Here is a 12939-nt window from a genome sequence, read left to right on the forward strand (position 1 = left end):
CACCGTTTGCCACCGTAGCATTCCCAGCCCTGGCATCTCCTGCTCATTAGCAGCAAAGCTATAATTGTTTTTAATTTAATCCCTTATTTACTTGCTAATTTGGGAGCTCTCTCTGCTCAGCTCTGTTAGGCAAGAGAAACAAATCTCCTCCGATTGCATTGTACACGGCAGCTCGCTGCTCCCTAGCCTGTAGTTAATCAATATCGACGGCTCACCATTTTTTATTTTTCCCGACAGCAGCAGTACTGCCTGCAGCATCAACAGCCGCACAGACACCACCCAGCCCACCACGGAAACACTGGAAACCTCTTCTGAGGAAGCAGGGAGGGCTTGCTAATAGCTGCCATTGACCGACTCCCTCCTAATCTCCTGGCTAGCCCAGGGCGAAACGGTAGCCGTGTGTGTGTGTGTGTATGTCTGTGAGCTCACACAGCCACGTATACCTGTTTTGCAACTCGTGCAAATCACCTCGTTAATAATTATGGCTGCCGAGAGAGCCTGGGCTGGTGTTTTATTCAGCTGCAATTTATTCTCTCCTCGCAATTAAGTGCAGCCGCAACGTATCTGCTCTCTGCGCTAATAATCTCCCGCGCTGGAGACTTCGTGACATCAGCGAGGTTAATTGAGCAAGGCTGTTTGTCTGATCCACATGGACGGGGCTGCAGATCGTTCAGTCAGGCGCCCTGCTCCGGGTGCTTCCTTCTTCACCCGCTGCAGATGCTAAGCTGGGACTCCTCAGCGTGCCGTCTTTTTTCTGAAACCCTTCTCAGGCATTCCCCTGTATGTTTAATGTCCTTACTTTGGTGCTGGGGTGGGTAGGCTAGCTTGTGTTCGTCATGGCGCACTGCAACGATTTCTGCAGGCAAAACCAAACTGTCAAGATAGACAAGTTCTAATAACTGAACCTCAAACTCTTTATTCCTCCTTGTATCTACTTATTTATTTTCTGAAATACTTAGGGCTGGAAATTACAGGGACTGAGGACTTTTATATTGGTTGCTTCTCCTTTTCAGATTCTTTATAAAGCTCATTGCTCAATAACCACTCAGTTTACACAAATGCCATGTCCCACCACACACTGTCAATGCAGGCAGCTCCTGACAAAGCTCTCCATGGAGCTGTCTATGAGGCTCTGTACTCCTTTCACTGGGGACCTTGTTACTGTAGCGCTTAAAGCAGCTGGAAGGGTTTGGGTTTTGAAGCATGTTACCTCTAGAGCCAGGAGAGTGGAGCTCTTTAAGTGAGGCAGAGTGTTTTCTTTTGCTGTAATTGGCTATCACTATTGAGTGCTGGGTCCAACTGCAGATCAAAGAAATCAAAGTGTCCTCAGCCTGCATTCATGGACTGGGCAATCAGGGAGAGAGAGCTTTTCCAGGAAAGACTGGGGCAGTCAGGAGAGCAGAGGACCTGTTTCTGAGAGGGACTGCGCAGTGAGGAGAGCAGAGGGCCTGTTTCTGGGAGGGACTGGGCAGTCAGAAGAGCAGAGGGCCTGTTTCTGGGAGAGACTGGGCAGTCAGGAGAGCAGAGGGCCTGTTTCTGGGAGAGACTGGGCAGTCAGGAGAGCAGAGGACCTGTTTCTGGGAGGGACTGGGCAGTCAGAAGAGCAGAGGGCCTGTTTCTGGGAGAGACTAGGCAGTCAGAAGAGCAGAGGGCCTGTTTCTGGGAGAGACTGGGCAGTCAGAAGAGCAGAGGACCTGTTTCTGAGAGGGACTGGGCAGTCAGGAGAGCAGAGGACCTGTTTCTGGGAGAGACTGGGCAGTCAGAAGAGCAGAGGACCTGTTTCTGAGAGGGACTGGGCAGTCAGGAGAGCAGAGGACCTGTTTCTGGGAGAGACTGGGCAGTCAGGAGAGCAGAGGGCCTGTTTCTGGGAGAGACTGGGCAGTCAGGAGAGCAGAGGACCTGTTTCTGGGAGGGACTGGACAGTGCGGAGAGCAGAGGATGTGTTTCTGAGAGGGACTGGGCAGTCAGGAGAGAAGAGGACCTGTTTCTGAGAGGGACTGGGCAGTCAGGAGAGCAGAGGACCTGTTTCTGAGAGGGACTGGGCAGTCAGGAGAGCAGAGGACATGTTTCTGGGAGGGACTGGAGCAGTGAGGAGAGAAGAGGACCTGTTTCTGGGAGGGACTGGGCAGTCAGGAGAGCAGAGGACATGTTTCTGGGAGAGACTGGGCAGTCAGGAGAGCAGAGGACCTGTTTCTGGGAGGGACTGGGCAGTCAGGAGAGCAGAGGACCTGTTTCTGGGAGAGACTGGGCAGTCAGGAGAGCAGAGGACCTGTTTCTGGGAGGGAGTGGAGCAGTCAGGAGAGCAGAGGACCTGTTTCTGGGAGGGACTGGGCAGTCAGGAGAGCAGAGGACCTGTTTCTGGGAGGGACTGGGCAGTCAGGAGAGCAGAGGACATGTTTCTGGGAGAGACTGGGCAGTGAGGAGAGCAGAGGACCTGTTTCTGGGAGAGACTGGGCAGTCAGGAGAGCAGAGGACCTGTTTCTGGGAGAGACTGGGCAGTCAGGAGAGCAGAGGACCTGTTTCTGGGAGGGACTGGGCAGTCAGGAGAGCAGAGGACCTGTTTCTGGGAGAGACTGGGCAGTCAGGAGAGCAGAGGACCTGTTTCTGGGAGAGACTGGGCAGTCAGGAGAGCAGAGGACATGTTTCTGGGAGGGACTGGGAAGTGAGGAGAGCAGAGGACCTGTTTCTGGGAGAGACTGGGCAGTCAGGAGAGCAGAGGACCTGTTTCTGGGAGGGAGTGGAGCAGTCAGGAGAGCAGAGGACCTGTTTCTGGGAGGGACTGGGCAGTGAGGAGAGCAGAGGACCTGTTTCTGGGAGGGACTGGGCAGTCAGGAGAGCAGAGGACCTGTTTCTGGGAGGGACTGGGCAGTCAGGAGAGCAGAGGACATGTTTCTGAGAGGGACTGGGCAGTGAGGAGAGCAGAGGGCCTGTTTCTGGGAGGGACTGGAGCAGTCAGGAGAGCAGAGGACCTGTTTCTGGGAGGGACTGGGCAGTCAGGAGAGCAGAGGACCTGTTTCTGGGAGGGACTGGGCAGTCAGAAGAGCAGAGGGCCTGTTTCTGAGAGGGACTGGGCAGTCAGGAGAGCAGAGGACATGTTTCTGGGAGAGACTGGGCAGTCAGGAGAGCAGAGGACCTGTTTCTGGGAGGGAGTGGAGCAGTCAGGAGAGCAGAGGACCTGTTTCTGGGAGGGACTGGGCAGTGAGGAGAGCAGAGGACCTGTTTCTGGGAGGGACTGGGCAGTCAGGAGAGCAGAGGACCTGTTTCTGGGAGGGACTGGGCAGTCAGGAGAGCAGAGGACCTGTTTCTGGGAGGGACTGGGCAGTCAGGAGAGCAGAGGACCTGTTTCTGGGAGGGACTGGGCAGTCAGAAGAGCAGAGGGCCTGTTTCTGAGAGGGACTGGGCAGTCAGGAGAGCAGAGGACATGTTTCTGGGAGAGACTGGGCAGTCAGGAGAGCAGAGGGCCTGTTTCTGGGAGAGACTGGGCAGTCAGGAGAGCAGAGGACCTGTTTCTGGGAGGGAGTGGGCAGTCAGGAGAGCAGAGGACCTGTTTCTGAGAGGGACTGGGCAGTGAGGAGAGCAGAGGACCTGTTTCTGGGAGAGACTGGGCAGTCAGGAGAGCAGAGGACCTGTTTCTGGGAGAGACTGGGCAGTCAGGAGAGCAGAGGACCTGTTTCTGGGAGGGAGTGGAGCAGTCAGGAGAGCAGAGGACCTGTTTCTGGGAGGGACTGGGCAGTGAGGAGAGCAGAGGACCTGTTTCTGGGAGAGACTGGGCAGTCAGGAGAGCAGAGGACCTGTTTCTGGGAGGGACTGGGCAGTCAGGAGAGCAGAGGACCTGTTTCTGGGAGGGACTGGAGCAGTGAGGAGAGCAGAGGACATGTTTCTGGGAGAGACTGGGCAGTGAGGAGAGCAGAGGACCTGTTTCTGGGAGAGACTGGGCAGTCAGAAGAGCAGAGGGCCTGTTTCTGGGAGAGACTGGGCAGTGCGGAGAACAGAGGACATGTTTCTGGGAGGGACTGGGCAGTGCGGAGAACAGAGGACATGTTTCTGGGAGAGACTGGGCAGTCAGGAGAGCAGAGGACCTGTTTCTGGGAGGGACTGGGCAGTCAGGAGAGCAGAGGACCTGTTTCTGGGAGGGACTGGGCAGTGCGGAGAACAGAGAACATGTTTCTGGGGGGGACTGGGCAGTCAGGAGAGCAGAGGACCTGTTTCTGGGAGGCACTGGAGCAGTCAGTCCCAGCTCTGTTTCCTTTGGGAATGGTCCCAGTTCATGAGAAGGTGTTCCATTTCATTGTTAATACTTGGGTACTTGCTGATTACTACTAGCCGTGAAGAACACACGTTTTTCAACAGCATGAGCTGAACAACTGTTTTTTTCTAAACTCATATTATTCAGCACTGGTTTTGGTTTTCATTATAGTCTCCACACAGATGTAACTCTACCAGAGCCACACCAAATTTGTGTTTATTGTTAAATCGAGTTTTATATGCTATCCATCAACACAAGACTTTCCAGAGAGACTGACAAAAGCCGAGCCAGGTAAAGAAAAGAGGAGTGGTGAGAGGGTCTTTTAATTGGATCTCTTTCAGAAATATATTATGACATAATCGCGTTTCCTCACCAAAGCTCAGGAGAGCTTGTCTCCATTCCCCAGCCTGAACAAAAAGCAGCGATTCCATCTTTAGAACCCAGAGGAACTCGGTAACCTTAGACATTGTGCTTTTCCCCTCTCAGTCTGGGAGATTAAAGCCAGGGAAACATTACAGGAGGCCTAGTAATTGACCCTGTGTCTCTGTCAGACAAAAGGCGACGCTCTGGCAGTTCTCACAGAGACTCGTCAAGCGCCAGTCAAGGATCCTTCAAGACTTCGGCGAATTGTATGGCTTCTGTGCAGCAAACTACAGACCTCAGGATATGATGAGCCCCCCATACAAACACGATTGTAATGACAGCTCCCCTTCATAATGGAGTGTAGGCACAAAAAGGCATTATCTGAGCACACTTAAAGGGAAGATTGCTGCCTGGGTTTCTTTTCATTCTTTTATTTTCTCTTTCCTTCTTGCCAGCACCCCTCCCCCCCCCTTTTTTATCTGGTTTTTATTATTATTATTGTTGTTGTGATTATTGATGGCAAAGTGTGGCTCCTTGATTCCATTCACCCTGATTGATTGTAACCTTTGGGCTCTGAAGAGCTCTTGAGCCGCTGCACGTCTGTCTGTACAACCAGAAAGTTTTGCAAGTAGCTAATGAGCTGCTTTGCATGCTTGGTTTAAGGGGGGAAGTGGGAGGGGGGGGGGGTCTTTAAAAATGAGCGGAGGCTTTTGTCAGGTCGATACGAGGCGTCTGTCACTTTCTCTCCATCTCCTCCTGCGTTTCGCACTACCTACAATGGGCACTGCCAAGGATACTGAAGGGGACGGAGAGGAGGTGGCGTCCGCGGTGTGCGTCTGGGAGAGGGGGGTTCTGGGTAATGTGACGCTAAGCAGCTCTCGCTGCTGGTTCAGACATGTTCAGGAATTGTCCATTTTTAATGAGAACAAAAGAAATTAATTGGTGGTTTAGGCCTAATGAGACTGCTGTGAAAATGAACAGGGCCTCATCAAGAGAAACAAACAAAAAGCCCTTCAGTGAATCGCTGAGGAGCATTACTCTGACTAAAGCTTTGTGCCAGGGATGATAAATCGCAGGTCAGGAGAGAACCATCTGTGCCTTTTTTTACCACTAAAGAAGGAGTAGAGGGAAAATGGAGAACTGACGCCTAGGAGGGAGAGAGACAGAGAGAAAGAAAGAAAGAAAATAAGCCTTGATAAAGCCCAAATAAAGCTGAAATTCACCATTTTTATTCATCGGGGTCTCAGTGTGACACCAACGTCTAACCACAGTGATAAAGAAAATAAGACCACTCGCATTTGCATGCGAAAGGCCCAGAGGCTGCGGCCTATACACTCATAAAGCCAAAGAGCTCTGATTTCAAGGGATATTTAGCCCCTATTCAGGCAGCAACAAAGGCCAGCCATTCAGACAGCCAGCGGTGGGTCCAGCCTGATTATGGCTGCCAGGCTTGAAGGCCGACAGAGCCATCACAGAGCTCATTTGTTCCCACTGTTTACTTAAAGCCTTTCTTCAATTCCCACTGCAGATTTGTATTTCTGGGATGGCCTTAGCACTGCTCAGGCCAGAAAAGAAAAGGAAAGACAGAAAACGAAAGGGGTAGGGGAAAAAAAAACAACAAAATCTGTCTGCTCTATACTAATCAAGGTAATTGGAATAATCCCCCACCGGAGTGAGGGGGGAAATTGTTTCTTCGCGTCATTTTGGGTTTCGTCCTCATTTGGCCCGTTCGGCCATTCGAACGGCCTGCTGGTGTGTGATGGTGGGGGTGGAGAGAGGGGTTGGCGACGTCATCACTCATCACCACCCCAGATCTCTCCCAGCCAGCAACACCTCACCCAGAATTCCAAATACACAGAGCTTTATTGGCATGGATGAGTCTCCCAGGCCCTGTCTCCCAGCTCAGGCCTGTTTGCGTGAAGGGGGGGGGGTATTTGTTTCTTTCCAGCAGTGGCTTAGTAAATATTATGGCCCTTTGAGGTTTTAAGAGGAGGGAGAGGATAGTTTGTGTTGTTTAGCTGTCTTAGTTAGATAAGGGAAAGAGTTTGCTGACGTAGAGAGGGACTTAGACCATCTAATCTGATTCCACCAGCTCCTGTGAATCATTATGAGACAGTGTGGTGTCTGCAGGGAGCTGTAATTACACAGAAGGATTAGGGGACCTTAAGCCACATGTATTGTTCGTGTTGGAGAAGTGGAATTGGGCAGAGGTAGGGCGAGTCAGTTTGAGGCGTTGTGAGCACAGGCCTACAGTCAGCTCTGTGATTCTTGTGCAGGGAAGATGAAAGTGGCAGAGTTGGTGGCAAGATTTACATCTTGCTTCAGCCCAGAATGTTAAAAACAGGCTGGCAGAGTAGAGCCACAGCCCTCTTCGGCCACAGGACAGTTGAAGCAGATTGACTTCAGGTATCCTGGAACCCATCCACTTCAATCTGACTCTGTACAGCCTCTTGTCCCTGTGTTCTACAGGTAGGCCAAATTAGATTTAATATTTCTCTTTTGGTTTTTTTTAATCTCATTTCAACGAAAAGAAAAATTCCCTGCTTGTGGGTGTGCATTATATTGTCAATAAATAACATACTTCCCTTTGTGGAAATTCCCCATGCCTAAATCAGTCTAAGCCGCAGAACTATTTAGAGAGCACCACAGCTATGTGATGGAGTAAACTGTTGAAAGTTGGAGTGTAAGCTTTTTCAGAATTCATGTGAGTCACTGAGGTGACACGAGTTCAGCCCGCTCAGTGCACACTAGACTGAGTAAGGTAGGAGTAAAGAGAGCCAGCTGATTAACAATGAAGCACACTGACATACACATGGCCAGTATTACAGGGTTATCTCCCGAACATAAAGACATTGATTGTAATGTAACAACAGTTGCTGTAATAAATGTCTTAGGTGGAAGGAAAACAGGTCTCTGATTTTTTTTTCCTTCTTCACTGTCACCATCACCATCATTATGACGTACCATGAGTACCAGAGAAACACATTTCTGGAAAACAACTGAGAAGAGATTTTCACTTCCCCTGACATCCTGGCTGAGATCTGCACACCACCGCTTCCATCAACAGAAATATGAATGATCCCAAAAGTTCTGGGGAGCTTCCACCTCATCCCGGACATTGACAGCAGCGACAGTGAAGCACCCACCTAGCCCCTGTGTAGGTTTTTCTCTAATCGCTCCGGCTGTTACCAGAGCACCCATTCCCGGGAAATTTCTAATGGCTCTTTATGATCGGCCTCTTTGAAACTCCCTGCCTTTTTTTATTTGTCTTGCTAATTGGACAAACGTCATGAGATTCGCTGATTCTCAGTGGCCTACCATAGTGTATTGCGCTCCACCTCATGAGGAGCACAGCCCCTGCTTCCAGATCTGGACACAATCCCTGAATAGTTTCTGAGTGCTTCGGCCACAGCTGTGTTTTAGCAAGCATGCTATCGGATCACGTCTATTTTTACACCAGGAACCACCAAGATAATTGATCCAAACCCTCCAATCTATGCAACTGTTGTTACTTCCTGTCTTGTTTTTCTTCTGCATTAATCTTCTAGTTTAGCTTGGGTTCGACCAAGAAGTACTGAAGGACTCTTTAGGAGACAAGTATTGATTCAGCATGAAGTGCTGTGGTTGTTTCTCGGCGGACAGCAAAAAAACTGCTTCACATTTGAAAATAATATATATTTTTTAATTTGGACATGAATTTCGATATGATACCAGATCAGTGGGCTGTTAGGAATAAAAACTAGCTAGAAGAATTTAATGGCCCCCCTTATATCTGTAACTTAAGTCCTGTTGTGTGGATACTGAGTTACTTCTGCTTGAGAGAGACAAGGCACAGCAAAAAGTATGGTAACACCCTGGAAGAAAATCACCTTCTATCAAAACTGATTTAAATGTAGTCATGGGGGGGGAGAGGTCTATCAAGCATCGGTTGTGCTGCACCCCTGATTAAAATACTTTGCATTGAAGTGCAGATCTGTCCTTTCATCCCTGAAGCAGGTATCAGTGCACTGAGAGCACATCCACACTTGACGACAACTGACAGCACAAGTGTCTCCAAGTCGAAAGGCTTTTGGAGGTGAAATATTATCTTTGCATGTTATTGCTTCTCTTGAACTAATCGTCCAGTCTGCTTCGCTTCTTGTGGGAGGGAATTTCAAGAAGAAAATCAGAGGTTATGAGGAAGAAAGAGACACTCCCCGGCTCGGTCTCCCCGTCAGTTATACTAGTTCATTGTTAGAGCCACATTCAGCTGAGCTGTCTTGACACAAAGCTTCTACACACCGCAACACTGAGAACAAAATGTGATAAGCTCACAAGCACTCCTGCAACTGGCTGTCCGGTTTGTGCATGTTGCAGGGCCTGACACAGACAGTCAAGCAGAATGCTGACATCTCCTTTTTAAATAATGGCTGAGCTTTTAGATAAATAAATACCTGCGTTTTACACAATTGAACCCATTCTTTTCACAGTGCCAATGGCAATCTGATCTGTCAGGAAATCACAGTAAATTCTCTTTATTTCTGTCTTTCTCAGCAAGCCAAGTTGGCTCTGGCTCAAGAAGAAATCTCATCGAATCAGCCACAGACACACAACGAGCTTCTGTCTATTACGTGACTGTTGTTTTCAAGACAGTGCAAATAACATGATCCGGGCTATGGATGAGCTGCCTGAGACATCACACTGCCCGTAGAAACAATTTCCACGCATGGATGAAATTATGAAGAGCGCACTTCGATAATCTACTCACCGCAGCATGGGGTCAGAACTGTAAACTGGGGGGCAGCCAAAGCATAAATTAAGGCAGCACACAAGGGCTGGGCATTTGTTTTAAATGATCTGCTACACTTAAACATTCGGCTTTGAACAGTCAATACTGCTCAGCCCATTCAATTATGCACTGGCCCGCCTCTCATTAACAAAATCCTGACCTTGACATGCACACCCTATTCTTGTCTGCCAGCGAGGCCCGTGGAATGACTCTCTTTGCGAAAGTATTGGCTGGGAAATCCATAAATATCGATTAGTTGTTTGCAATGTAATTTAAAATGTCAGTTATGAGCCCCATTCAGATAAAGATCTTCACAAACAATAAATCCAGACAGCGGCTCGTGGATCCCTGGGGTCCTGGCAGGGAGCATGCAGCTGAAATAAATCATTCTCTTTTAAAGCACTTCTCTAACATTAAAAAAATGGAAAATTGATCACGCAGTAGATTCCTGGGATAATGGCTGCACTACTTTCTCCCCCTATATGAATTTCAAATTATGTCTTGAAAAATAACAGAGCAGGGGCATACAGTCATCAGGACACCAGGGACCCTGTGGTCTCCACCGGGAGACTGGAACCCCCCTCTGTACCATTAATCCACTGGAGCTCTGACACTACATGTGATCTTCATGGCATTCAGCACCTACTCTCGCTACATAGAGGGGTGCTATCTTCGCTTATCCTGATTTCTTATTTAAAAAAAAACATTTTAAGATTTTCTGTTCCTCATTTCTGGCTTTATAAATTCAGAATACATCACATAACACATTTCTTTAAATGAGAATCCCCGGTTATTTCTGTTACATCCAACTGATCTTGAATAGTCGTTTTTTCACATCTCAGATCACAGCTGCAAAACTGCACACGGGGGAGATTGAGGAAGTGTGGAGAGATTCCTCCACCCCGCTTGCCTTCCAGCCAACCAACCGTTTTTTTACACATCACAGGCAACGCCTCCCTGCACAGCAGGTACAGCTTTGATTGGAGGAGAAACGCGTCTGTCAGCAGCAGCCCCACATTCCCAGGGGGCTGGTCCTCAGAGTTGCCATGTCTCCGAGAGGCAGAAGAGCCCTGGACAGGTAACCAGTCGTAACTGTCTAATCCCACCTCTAGCCTGTGTGTATCACTATGGGCCCACAGCTGCCTAGGTGGCACGACCCTGGTTTGAATCTGTGATCACAGAGCTAAGACTCCTTTTCAGTAGAACCATTCGGGAGACCCTGAAATTGTTTGTAAAATCTTTGCTTAAGAGATCTGATCTAATAAATGGATGCTTTCAGAAAATCACTCGTGGTAGTGGGGACTGATATGTCGGTGAAACAAAAAACAGCAACAGGCGACCGTCCGGAGAGACCAGATATGTCAGAGCCCTTCAAGATCTGTTTGTAAATAGGAGATAAACATCCCCCACGTTATCGCTGACGGACTGGTTTCAGCAGAGGAGGGGGACTCAGAGCAGGAGGCCCATTTCTTTCTGCATGCCTGCTCAACAAAGCACTGAAAAAGGCCATTGTGATAACCTTTGGCCTCTCCTTCCCCCTTGGCTTGGAGAGACAAATGGCAAGATGGCCCTGCCCTCCCTCCGAGGACCTGACAGCAGAGAGCCTGGGCTCCTCCTCAACAGGGCTCGGCGGCCTAGCGGGCGTTTTCGAGTGGCCACGGTGGGTGCACATATGAGGAAGCATTTGTCTGGAACGGTGAATTAAGCGCAAGTTTCGGTTGCTGGAGAAAGATTGAGAAGAGCCCCCCAGGGCTGTTGTTGTGTTAAGAATGGCCTCGACCCCTGCTCTTCAGTCCTGTCGAGCTAAGACAAAGCTTGGTGTAATCTGGGGGTGGGCACAGGTTCAAGAATTACCAGCTAAAGCTTTCACACCTACAGTTGAGGGATTTTCAGCAACGGTCGCTTACTCAGACTTTTCTGCCGCTGCACTTTCACTCAGCTGCCTATTGAATGGGCAGATGTAGTTCATTAGGCAGACGTGTGGAAAAAGACCACGTGCATTTTTCTGTGTGTACGCGCTCTTTATCTCATAATTAAGCCTGGCCTGTTTGCTTTATTGTGTTATTGTAGAAGGGACTGACAGCTGGGACTGGAGTCATTAGCCGTGTTGAAATATGCTGTCTTTTATGATTTTGTGTACGGATTGTGTTTCGTTTGAATTCTCCCTCTCCCTTCCTACAGAATGCCTCTGCGTTTCTTACCTCCAGGTGATTTAAATATACAGGATAAGGAAAGGTACATTTACCAATCTGAAATATTATCTGTTACACCCCACTGTTCCCATAAGATTTCTTGTTCCTTCTCTTTGGGTGGGGCATCACTTTTTTAACTGCCAAGATCATTGCAGTGTTATCAGAACTGAGGGGTCCCCAAGGGACATGTAGGGAAAAAAATAAAAAGATGGCAAATCTTCACAGTTGTCCCAATACGATCCAGTACACACAGAGAGAGAGAGAGAGTTTTGTCACAGGGTCTGGCTTCCCTCCTGCCAGCCTCTGTTTATAACACAGCTTGAAGGTAATCCCAGATTTCTGTGCTGTGCAATCTAGGCTGATGAGCACTCTGAAATCTCCTCTAAACCTTACTGAGCTCTGTAGACCTCTTACTGCAAATCTGTCAGGAAGACATATTTGCATGATTACTGATCGACTGGAACCCTCACCCTGCCTCTCCGCCTCCTCCCCCAGCTGAGCAGAGCTGCATGCTTTCTGGACCGTGAAGAAGAGAGTGGCTGCTTGTCACCAGACTGCTTCACTAGGATCTGGCTAATTTAACATTCCATATGGTCCAAGTGTGGCAGCCAGTGATAACTTCAAAGCCTGTGCTCCTTTAGAGATGGTGGAGCTCGAGACGCACACCAGCTTCTTGAAGAGCTCTGAATTTCCCTGCAAGCTAAACCCACTGCTCAGAAGGCCGTGCAGACAAGCCTTCTTGCCACTTGATTGAAATTGAGCAGGAGTTCAGTCATCTCTGAAGGAGCAGCAGTTTACTTGTGCGCCTCAGACCGTCCCTGGCTATCAACGGAAATGACTGTGATGCTACACAGGCCTGAGGTGTGGGATCCGAAACAGCTCTGGCCTCAGCCCAGGTCTTGCTCATCCCCTGAACAGCAGGACCTCATGAACACTTACCTGCCAGCTGGACAGAGGCACTGAATTCCTGAGTATCCTCAGAGGTATGGGCCAGCACTTTAACTTACCTTTTATTATGGAATGATTGGAGACCGCTACATCTTTCTGAAAGGCTTGTGTTGGATTAGCCTGATTTCTTTTTTAAAGACGAGAATGCTAGATGTTTTTCAATTCCTTCGTTATGGGCACCATCAGACTTTTCACAATCGTTACAAAAGCGTTACTCAGGGGACATGTAAACTACATCCACTCCAGCTCCAATCAGCTCACAGGCAGCTGAAAGCTTTTCCAATTGTTTCCAACTAATTTTTCTAAGAATGCAAGAGCCTCCGGATTTCCGGAGAAGAGACATTCAACACTCCTCCTTGGGAGATTACTGATCCAGGAAACCTTCAAGCTGGTTTTTGAAGGTTTCCAAGGTATCAGTTTCT

The sequence above is a fragment of the Atractosteus spatula genome, chromosome 7 (genome assembly GCF_055471065.1).
Source record: "Atractosteus spatula isolate fAtrSpa1 chromosome 7, fAtrSpa1.hap1, whole genome shotgun sequence".
NCBI classification, from domain to species: domain Eukaryota; kingdom Metazoa; phylum Chordata; class Actinopteri; order Semionotiformes; family Lepisosteidae; genus Atractosteus; species Atractosteus spatula.